At 38.7% G+C, this 11,795-nt stretch overlaps 1 pseudogene across 1 annotated transcript; it reads right to left on the reverse strand.

The window, feature by feature from the left end:
- Positions 1–303: 303 nt before the first annotated feature.
- On the reverse strand, positions 304–10,608 carry LOC148717846 (uncharacterized; annotated as a pseudogene). The gene is made up of 6 exons (XR_015994591.1): positions 10,167–10,608; positions 7,960–8,077; positions 7,269–7,382; positions 2,957–3,106; positions 2,706–2,797; positions 304–1,542 (listed from the first exon to the last, which is right to left on the reverse strand). The product of XR_015994591.1 is annotated as an uncharacterized LOC148717846 (transcript).
- Positions 10,609–11,795: the final 1,187 nt, after the last annotated feature.

Consider the following 11,795-nt stretch of genomic DNA (forward strand, 5'->3'; position numbering starts at 1 on the left):
TAACCTGCTGTGACCAATTTTATTAGTTTTTATTGTTTTTTTTAAGAGATTTATCTTTGTCGTTTTCATAACCGCGATTCTTGCGAGAAAAGTAATTTATTAAAAAAAGGTATATTTTAATACCGAACTTTGTAAACACACTATTTGCAATACATTTACATTACCTACACAAATTAAGGCTTTTCAAGTTTATTTTGTTTTGTTTTTAAACTTCTTCCGTTTGGCCTTTCTTTCCTTCTATTTTGTTGATTTTTTCCGAGAAACGCTTTTAAACTTTGCAAAAGTGCTACTTGGAAGAATAAATAGTCTTAACATAGAGTTTTTTATTTCGTATCTGCAACCGCTGCAACCGAGGCAGTTTCATTGTTCTAGGTTCAAGTGTCTTCAGGGTCAACACGTAGCGACTTAAAAATTAATACAATCATCGCTTGAAAAAAGATTTTGGACATATTAAGCTCACGTGGTCATAATTATTTTCAGAGTACATGCGATATTTCAAGGCTTTTAAAATAGTCCAAGAGAGCGGGAACATATGTTTTTACTATAATTTCAGAGCTGAGCAAAGAGTTTCCAGCAATCTGATCGGTCGAGGGGTTCCTTATATTACGCTATTTTTACGCGGTTTATATAAAATGTTAAAATAAAATGTTAATAAATGTTACTAAAATGTTATGATTTTAGAAATTTCTCTATTGTTCAGCTCTAAAATTATACTAAAACATATATTCACCTCAGGTTCGGTGAATATCGTCGAATAGTTGTTAAATGTGGGGAAAACATTGCAGCATTTGTAGCAATTTTAGCAAATGCTAAACATTACCCAATATAAAAATACAAATTTAATTACATAGCAACCGTCAAAGCCAGGTCGCAAAAATAGCGACTATCACTTCATCTTTAGTCTGTGTCTTTATAACGATCGCAGTTTAGAGCAGTGATTCATGTAAGAGGATTAAGGTATACCTCTCCCCACTATCTATTCTAACTCCAAATCAAACATGGCCGCTTGAATTAACGATTGTGACTTTGTAACGTTAACTCGCCCTCATAGGACACATGCACTGAAGGCTACCTAGCTTAAGATCATAACTACCACACTAGACTAATAAAATAAGTTAAATGCTCCAGTACCGAAAAACACAAGTCGCCAAAAGGGCGATTATCTCTACAGATTTGGTCTGTGCCTGGCGCCATAACATCTAAAACGATCGCAGCTTGGAGCACTGTTTTATGAGGGGATTACGCTACAGTTCTCGTTCGTTGTTAAATTGTGACGATTCACTTGTACATCTTAGAAAGGTTTAAATCTAATAATTGACTGACAGGGCTATTTGAGGGAAAATCTCACTCGGCCCCAGTCCACTGTCTGCTCTTTCTTGAGTAATCCATTGTGGTTTGTTTACTCCTGCGTATCCAGCGAGAGCAAACGATCCCCTTTCATCCGGCTGTACAGGATCAGTAGCGCCCAGTCTCTTGAGAGCATCAATCGCAGGTGACATGTACGCAGAACCTTCATCTTGAATGGCAACCAAAACGATTTTGCTGTGGCGAGAGTAAAGATAACATGTTAGAGTGACATGCAAAGGAGAGAGATTGTTTAAGACACGAGGACGAAGCTAACCAAAGCCCTTAGGGACAGTTATTGACTCGAGCTCTAATCAGCGGTCCCAGGCTCTCTGTAGGAGAATTGATTTAAATAAATGTCTTTCCAATGTAAAATTCTGGCCCTCTTGACACCAATCACGTTGAGTAAGTGTTCAGGTAAAAGGTCCAGCTAAATCGAGGATTGTCTAGGACGTTGTTCTGTTAAACAGCGGTTTAATCCACGAGCGGGCCCTCACTATGCGAGAAGGCCTTAGCGCTGTGGGGCACGCGTTCCTCCACCCGCGAGAATTAAAATTTTAGACCAGTCAGGGAGAGGTGCCAGACTCCTTGCAGAACTCTCGCCGGCTTGCATCTCATATTTTTCGCGGACGAAGAAACCTTCTTGCCAAAGCATAAAAATAGTATTGTAGCAGGCCCTTATTGGCAGCCTTGTAGGACGCGGGAAGATTGGAGACGAGTCGAGTAGGGGTTTGCGAGGGGTTTGGCACTAAAATTGAGGCCTCACTCACCGGCTTCCTAGAACCTTTGTATCCAACACAAATAATTACTTTAACTTTGTCAAGATGTCTGCAGTCGGGCTGGGTATATCATAACATTCACTCAGCGGAGTAAAAGAGTGCGTCTCTGTGTCGTATTACAACATAAGTCCTTTTTCTTTATTGAAAGCGAAAGATGGAGAAAACTCAAAGATACACACCGAATGCAAATATGGTGTCCAATTTGAGTGACCATTGTTCCGGACTCACTAGCATTTCACACATGTAATAACCCTTTGTGTTTCCACGTGAAGACGAGTTTAGTGAGTCCAAAACAATGGCAATTCAAATTGGACGCCATATTTGCATTCGGTGTATTATAAATAGTAAATTGAGGTTGAAGCCTTCGAGAAGAAATAAACCTTTTAGCTTTCTTTCCTTCAGCGCCTAGAATAGAGCGGAGTGTAAAAGAAAATGCAAGAAAAATTTCCTGCTATTCGAGCAAGCTAATCGCAAAGGACGGCGAAGGAAGGCTTCATTCTCAGGACTAGAGCATTTGTTGTCTACTCAAGGAGCTTCAAGTGTTGTGCACACTACAATAGTTACTGTTTAGTTTTCACATACTTGCCATTCAGACTGTTTAGGTAGTCTCTCAACTGATAGCCGCTCGAACCGTCACCATGAGTATCAAAATGATCTTGCCTCAAGGAAGGCACCTTTAAAAATAAGTTAACAAGTCAAATCGTCGTACACGTGTTCGGTTTTTTTTTTACTTTGAACATGCGAATCAAGTACACAACACAATGTCCCCGGCCAGTGCACTGACCATGAGGCCACCACGCCTCCACACGCTAGTTCTGTAGTCTATCAATCACCTGTTTCGCCGTCCACAGTAACAACGTTATATCCTCTTCCATAAAGAGAATAAACTGTTCCATCAACCTTAATGTAAGCTTTGCCGCAACCGTCTTCTATTCCTGGATCGTTGCAACCTTCGCTTTTAATGTGAATGTCCAAAACACGAACTACAAGAAAAGGAAGAATTTCGTAGGTTGACTAAGCAGCCACTGATGCAAGAATCCATTGCAATTATAACTACTACATTTCTCTTAATAAGAAAAAGCTTCACTTTCAAAGGGCGGTAAAAGAGTAATTATGGTTAACGTGTCAAATGTTTATTATTAATAGTCAGGGAAGAGACAGTCGATTTGCAACTTCATACTATTTACTATAGACATTAGTATAATTGCCGTAACAACAGTGGTGATTATAGAGATCCGCGCGCTCTGATTGGTCGATGTTTGCGTCATATCTCGCTATAATCACCTCGTGCGAGATGATGGCTGCCTCTCGTTTAGTCAGTGTTTCTAAGGAAGTGATAAACCCAAAAGGAAGAAAATTAAATAGCAACAGCACAAAAAATGATATTGAGTTTGGCAGAACACTTTTCAAAAGAAAATAAACGAAGTTTATGCTGACTGAATTTAACAAATCTGTTTAAAAACGCTGGTTTATTCTGATGCAATTTTAAAATCAACACAAAAGTTACAAAATAGGCGCAATTGTCTCTTATCTACAGAATTTACGTAAGAATTCGGAAGTACCTGGGCAATTGCTCTAAACAATTATTCAGTGAACATTGTTAAGTACTCCCACTTACTTCCTTTCAGGGATTCACAGAGCCTGGAGCGAATAATTTTTTAATAACATATTCGAACTACACTCAGACGAGATATAATCCTCGGAGACCCAGGGGCTGTGGGTCGATTTCAAGTTAGGGCATGAAGAGCCCCTGGGGACATTGTCTGCCAAGACTAGTTCCATACGGTCGCAGTCATTCTGCCATCTGATTGGTGCCAGAAAATCTTTGTGTTTTTCTGCCGAATCAGAGTAAAGTGTGCTTTGGAGTCCTTTCGTGTGTTGTAACACGGACAGACAAATGCTCAGTTGCTCGTTATGTTTGTTTGGGCCGTGCGACGGAGATTTGCTCGAGGTGAAAAGTTTCAGTCTCAGCACACAATGTAAGGGAAATCGATCAGATTGTCCGCGAAAATCTTACCGGAAATTATACTGAATACTTTCTCAGGTATCACTAGAGAACGTGTTTTAAAGTTTGCGAGGTTTGTATACAACACGATGGTTGCAGTCATTGATATGTCGCTTTAAACGTTAAACGAGATTAAAGCTTAAATCGTTCTAGATTTTTCGCATAATTTGCTGTGACTGAAACTTTGCCAATCCCATGAAGTTATTTCGTCGCACGGGCCACGCAGGTATGTCGAGCAACTGGTACTTGCGCAACTTTCTGTGCGTGCCAAAACCTAATCTCATCTTCGCTTGAAAAAAAAGAAAAGCTAAGCGTGGAAACTTTTGCTTAATAGGCGTGGGTAGATGACCCTGTACTATTAAGCTGACATTTGCAATAATGCAAACCCGCCCTTTCCATCCAATATTTCTTGGTCTTTGGTTTTGTTTTTCCAATTGCAAGCAGCATTGGATCGATTCCCAATGATCAAAGGTATTTAACTTGGTCTTCAACAATCGACAGAAGAGGTGAAATGACAATGACCAAGGGACTAGAAGAGAATCCGTGGCCTTCCTAGCTCAAGAATTTCAACACTCTAGGCAGCAGTTGAAAGATTAAACTCTTTCCAAACCTCTTCGGTAACTGCCCGAAAAAATCTCTCCTTCCCACGATGTTCTCGTCAATAAGTTTTTGTTCAGATTTTAATTAACTAACCGGAAATACAGCTAAGCTTTATCTAAGCGCTTGCTGGAGGTCGTCCACGAACTTAAGCCGTATTGTGAACGACTTTACTACAAAGGGAAGATTAGATTTTGGCGCACACAGAAAGCAGAAAGCTACGAAGGCGAAAGCGCCAGTTTCTCGACATACCTGCGTGGTCCGTGCGATGAAATAACTTCACGGGATTGGCAAGGTTTCAGTCACAGCAAATTATGCAAAAAATCTAGAACGATTTAAGCTTAAATCTCGTTTAACGTTCAAAGCGACATATCAATGACTGCAACCATCGTGTTGTATACAAACCTCGCAAACTTTAAAACACGTTCTCTAGGGATACCTGCGAAAGTATTCAGTATAATTTCAGGTAAGATTTTCGCGGACAATCTGATCGATTTCTCTTACATTGTGTGCTGAGAATGAAACTTTTCACCTCGAGCAAATCTCCGTCACACGGCCCAAAAAAATTAAACATAGCGAGCAACTGAGCTATTAGTCTATTTCCGTGTTAAAACACACGAAAGGACTCTAAAGTACACTTCACTCTGTTTGGGCAGAAAAACACAAAGATTTTCTGGCACCAATCAGATGGCAGAACGACTGCGACCGTTTGGAACTAGTCTTGTCAGACAATGTCCCCAGGGGCTCTTCATGCCCTAACTTGAAATCGACCCACAGCCCCTGGGTCTCCGAGGATGACGAGATATTTGATGTGAAAAGTTTATTTTGAGTCAGTCAGCCAGTCTTGTCGTATAGACATCCTAATACAATCTGCACTGCACGTATTCACTGAAACTAAGGGGTTCTAGAAGAGCCTGTGCTACGTCAGATACGTAAAACCACTAAAAAACGACTCTTTTTTTGGTGGCCAAAAAAATATGTGCAAGCGTATTCCTCAGCAGCACGATACCCGAGGAAAGGGTGACTAACCTGGTTACTCTACTAATCACACAGAAAAATCTATGAATGTAGTGTTATTTTAATGAGAGTTGTAGAAAATAAAATCCCATCAAAAAATAAAAAAGAAAGTAGTCAAAACTAAGACTGATTGACCTAGAATCACTAAATTTTCCCGAAAAACGCTTAAATAATCCTAAATAATACCACGCGAACCTCTTCAACGCTCCATCAAAATATTAATTTCTGACTGATTCGTTCCCATGTCACTCAAACGTCAGAAACTACATTATCCATAGAGGCGAAGCGGTGAGGCTTATATCACCAACTTTCACCTTAACTGATGTTAACAATTGTTTTAGAGTGTACCGCATAAAACAAAAAAACTAGCTTATTTCTGTCGATGTTAAAAAAAAATGGTCGGGAGTTAAACTCTTGACGCGCGATGTTGTCTCTTCGACTGCTCCAGTGTTCAATTAAGGCCGCGTTTTTGCGTCATCGACGCGGAATATTCTATTCTGACGCAAAATGAAAGACCGTGGAGTCATACTGACGCAAAAAACAAACAAACAAACAAAAACCGAAAAAAAAAAAAAAAGTCACCTCATGTATAAGTACGCTGGACATCCAAAGCAAATATGAACGCTTACTATCCTGAAATGAGCGCCAAATATGACTAGCATTTCAGACTACGTGCGTATAAGTACATTTTGTGTCAGGCGTTCCAAACAATTCCAAGAGAGACTGGAGCCTACTTAGATGTTTTGCATACGTTGCTTTACCGATTGATTGACGCTTGTGTTTACGTTTCATCATGAAACGACAACATAAGCCTAGTGTGTTTTTTAAGCAAAAGAGAAAGGCAGTTGAGCCTGAAAACATGATTTGAAGTTTAATTAGCTAGTTACGTGCGATCAGAAAGCATGAAATGGAAAAAGTGTTTGGCGTTATTTGTATTCAAGATTGGTCTGTCATTTTTTAAAATCGCGATTTAGCTTTACGATAATTTGACTGTTTACGTATACTGCAATTAACAAATAAAATCTGTTAAAAGCATGAAAATTACAACATACTGGTGATGGTTTGGATGATATCAGTTTTTCGAAGTTTCAATATGATAATTTGAGCCACACCATTTTTGAAATGACCCAATTTAAAATATCATGCGGGACATATGACCCACTTTGAGTAGATTCTAAATTGAAAGCTGCAGCTCAGAGGTGAATAGTACTTGGTAATCACTCCCTAACTAGCCAATCAGCGCACGGAAAGCACTATTTTTTTGTGAAGTATAAACTTATGATCATAATAGCCAGGTTTTAAAATGAAAGTGAACGCATTTACACTCATTTACCTCTCAAGGTCTATTATTGGTTTTTTTAAGATTACCGATTATTTCATGCGGCCTCACAGAAAGCTTCAAATCCTCTACAAATTCGTTCTCTGAATTTGATATAACTTCCAAGAACTCTTCCCGCGAAGTAATAACCAAGCTCTTGATTTAACACAGTGCTAAGGAAATCCTACACAACGTGCTGTTTACTTACCAGTCTGACATTGCAGACCTATGTACATCGCGGTGCAGGAACAGAGATATCCATTAACCTGGTCAGCACAAGAACCTCCATTTAAACAGGGATTATTAGAGCACTCGTTAATATCTGTGAGATGGCAAAATGATTTGTAATGTTTCATTTAACATTGTTTAAGTTACTTCGTAATCTCAACATCATAGATGAACTTAATTTATCAAATTGTCAGAAAAAAATGGTGAAGTTTACGTAAAGATAGACAGGGATCACCAGAACATTTGTTAATATCTGCGTGGAGATAATACAACATTATGAAGACATGATCGGTTCTAATAAGCTTAGCGACAGGAGCGGTAAAACCAGCGAGGTTCGAGCTGGTAAACGAAGTGAGCGAGAGGTCTTTGAGGGGTATGGCGCGAGCCAGAACGCTCTCAAGACCTCTCGTCGACCCGTAAGCTTGGCCACTCGAGTCACTATTTCACTTCAAAGTCTCCGCTCTGTCTACCAAACAGTTCTTACCTTTTCAACTCAGAAAGTTTCTCTTACAATCAAATTAATAATATCCCCTGTTTCATACCTTTTTTTCCTCTCACTTCCTTTTTGCTTGAAAATGTATTGGTTTTGAAAAGAAAAACTCCACAACAAAATACCTTTCGCCGTAGAGATTACATTAGAAAACTAAATACTCTATCATGTGATAACTCACCTGCTTCACAATAGGTTCCGGTGAAACCTGGTTTACAAACACACTGATAATCGTCTTGATAGTAGATCGGTCGACAGAATAAAGTCCCATCTTGACAAGGATTGCTCATGCAGGCGCTCTGTTCCGTTTTAAGAGATGATAAAATAACGTCAAGAACAGAACAGACGGTGCGATCTATTTAAGCTAACTCAGTGTTATAGTCTCAGTTCATCGCTCTCATGTTTTAATCATAAATTACTACCTTCTCACCAAGTCTCCTTTCTCCCCCCTCCCCGCCGCCTCCTTTGGAGAAAATATCTTACATTAGTATATACCAAAACAGAGAATAGCGTTGAAGGCGCACTCTGATTGGCCAGTTAACTCCGAATATCCTTTGCTATTTAGCTCAGAGAAACTCCGGAAAAAATGGCGTCCCGGTTTACATCCGTGACAAGCGAAGAAATCATGCACTCAAACTAATTTTTGGTGGTGTATATCATCTCAGTGTTTTAGTATATACTAAAACAACTATTCACCAAAGTGTCAGTGGTTAGCGGTGGATATTTACCTCGACGCTTCGCGGCTTGGTAAATATCCACCACTAACCACTTCCACTCAAGTGAATAGTTGTTAATTAAGCACTAATAATTATAGACTTAACCAAACCCGAAAGTAGAGTTCCAGTTAGTTTATTTTTCTTCGCTTTAGGTTCGTAGAACTACTCATTGGATGTACGCGTATAAAAGAGTTAATTCACGGGATCATTCATTAAAACTGAAAAATGGAGGTTTCATTTTTTTATGGTTCAGTGGGCAATGAGAGTCTATGTGGCAGTGATGATGACTGGGTTATGGGTGCAAATAATTAGTGGAGGATAAAAAGATATGCGTCAAAATAGGAAAAAAATAATTTGAAGTCCCTCAAAGTTAAGGAGGAGGAGCATAAACCAAATCGAAATACGGCGTTCAATTTGAATTACCATTGTTCTGGACTTACTATCCTCGTCTTCACGTGTAAACACAAAAGAATTATCACATCTGTGATGGGCAAGTGAGTCTAGAATAATGGCGATGCAAATTGGACGCCATAGTTTGATTCGGTGTATGTCAAAGTAAAAATATGAATTATAAGCGGAGGGCCACAAATAATTTCAGTATGATTTCCTTCCCAAAGCACGGGGTTGCAAATCCTTTGCTTACGCAGGCTTCGTATTAACTAGCCAACATGAGGCCGTCGTGTTTTGCCCCGCTCTGTGCCGCGGTACGCTGCAGTGAGACACCGCATTCGAGTGTGCGTACTCCATCATGTTGCTATTACGGTCTCCTGTTTACGCCCACAAATACGCAAGCGTATTATCTTTCCTTTCCCCTTTGTGAATATGTAATGCCACCGTTTTCCGCGTATGCTTAAAGTCGCACCCTGTATAACCGGTCGGCTTTACGGTCACTATGGGTCAAATTTTGGAAGCTTGATTGGATACAATATAATCGCTTTTTATCGGTATGGGGCTTTGCTGCGCACGCTACGATCTTTGCTATTACCCAGTGTAGATTGCAAACGCCTTATTCTTTTCCCTTGTTTATTGTTCTTGTTCAAATAGTGCTAATTGTAGTACAAATTTTGCTTGCCTTTTTTGTGTCATTTCGTAACGTTACGTAACGTAGCATGTATTTATACCTTATTGTACATGTTCATCATAGTCTATGCAGTTTTGTCCAGTAAGTTCGACTATATTTTGTCATTCGCTTTGTGCAGCTACTTCGCCGCTAGGCAGAGAATCAACAAAATCGCAAAAAATATAAGTTTTGTATTATGTAGTTTCCTCGTTGTCTCGTTGTAGCTTTCCTAGTGTATTTAGCTTAGTTTGTATTGTAATAGGTTTTCGTTGGCTCTTTTATTTGCAGTTTTTTCGCATCGGATATTGCGAAACTCGCGTGAAAATTATCTTAGAGTTGTTTGTCTTTATTAATTAAAGAATCAGTTGCCCACGGCAGTTACACCCAGAAAGAAATAAGGGTTAAAAATATTCATTAAGAAAAATTAAATTTGAGTATGAGCGATCAGGTGGGTCTGTTTTTTTTCTTTTGCGTGTGATCAGACAGGACATTCCATGACCTCTGTAATTAAGAATCTATAGTAGAACGCAAGTTTTTATCCGTGCAAAAGTATTGTTATATTCACAACCTTTATGCCACGAAAAAAATTAAACGTGATACCTTCGCACTTACCTTTATGTTATAATGGTCAAAGCTTATCCTTTGAAGGAAATTGGAGTTTCGAAACTTGTCCGCGTTTAACAGCTCGCACATGTGCTTTGATTCATGTGAAACAACGGCAAAGTTTACTGAATAACATTCTTGGTGAGTAATACATTGAAAAACACATCCCATAGGCTCGGAGACCATAAAACTGTCCAGAATAGTATAATTTAGTCGCTGTGAAGGATTCCTCACAAAATATGCGTGTCGTGCTCCTCGTTTGTCATCTCGTTTGAAGTCTTCAGCGCCCAACGAAGCGTCAATAGTTAGTAGTAATGGCAGTAGAAAGGTAACAAATAATTTACTTCTCTCCATCTCCTAATTAAAAATACAAAATAAAGTTCGTTTAAAGCGAAAGAGTGACTGAGGCATTCATGCAGGGCCTCACATCTACAGTAAAACATAATCAATATGTTTGAAATTCACCATTAAGTTACCGAAATAACATCTCACCACGTTAAAAGGATCGCGGCCAAAAACAGGCATGAAACAATAGCTTTTGGGACTTTTTTTTCAAAAATCAATCTCGAAAGTTTATTTATGATACAAACCACAGGGCAGCTAGATTAATTTACTGAGAAAGCCAACCTGAGTTAATAAATTTGAAAGGGAAGAAAGGAATGTTGTGTCTGATATACACTTGAAAGAATTCAATTAGTTCACCAAGTTTAGGCCCAACAAGAATGGCTCCATCTATCGGAGTTCTTGTTTTCATGGATGAAATGTCGGATTAAAATGATTATTGGTTAATTCTAAGTTCTCTGAAAATACCTCAAAACGGAAAAATTTTAATATTATTTAGAAAGATCCTAGAAATTGCGCAAAACAAGGGGTTGAGATGTTTGTTTATTAAAGATTTGAAAATAATATAAATTACTAATGAAAGTAATGCGATCACATCTTAAGAACCTGGTTGGCTTCTTTGTCAAGTGTAAAATTAATTTGTTAACATTGATGCAACGGGAACCAACCTGCTGTGACAAATTTAAATTGCAACGGATATATTTTATGTTGCCATGCGTCTGTTGAGTAATGGACCACCGATGACGTCATAAAAATGGTAAGAACTAAAACGTGGCTGTCACTGAGCGCTCCAATGTCAATCTGTTTGTTTTGTGTAATAATAGATTCATAGACTTTCTTCTTGTCTTTCTCATCCATTGGATTATTTCGAGAAATGTAAAATAATTTGATACTAAAAAGTGCAATTTAGTACCGTCCAAAACGCTACTTACAGTACATGCGTGTTACTTACATTAATTACTGATTTACTCAATTTTGCTTTGTTCAAAACTTCTTCCATTTTGCTTCTTATTTCTTTTATTCTGTTATATTTTGCGAAGAATGCTTTTGAATTTGGAAAAAGCGTTACTTAGAAAATTCAAGTTATTAAAAGTGTTTTCTTCTTTCAATTATCATTTTTTTTCTATCAAAGAAGTTGTTCTGAGCATGCCCCAATTGCATCAAGTGTGATCAATTTAGTTTTCCCGCGAGTTTAGGATCATAACTTAATCAATCTAGTTCTTGATCCTACTGTCTTTTTCTTGTGCCTTCTGTTGGCGAAATTGCAGCGTGATAGGAATGACCTGCAACGTGTGC

The sequence above is a fragment of the Stylophora pistillata genome, chromosome 13 (genome assembly GCF_964205215.1).
Source record: "Stylophora pistillata chromosome 13, jaStyPist1.2, whole genome shotgun sequence".
In the NCBI taxonomy this organism is placed as follows: domain Eukaryota; kingdom Metazoa; phylum Cnidaria; class Anthozoa; order Scleractinia; family Pocilloporidae; genus Stylophora; species Stylophora pistillata.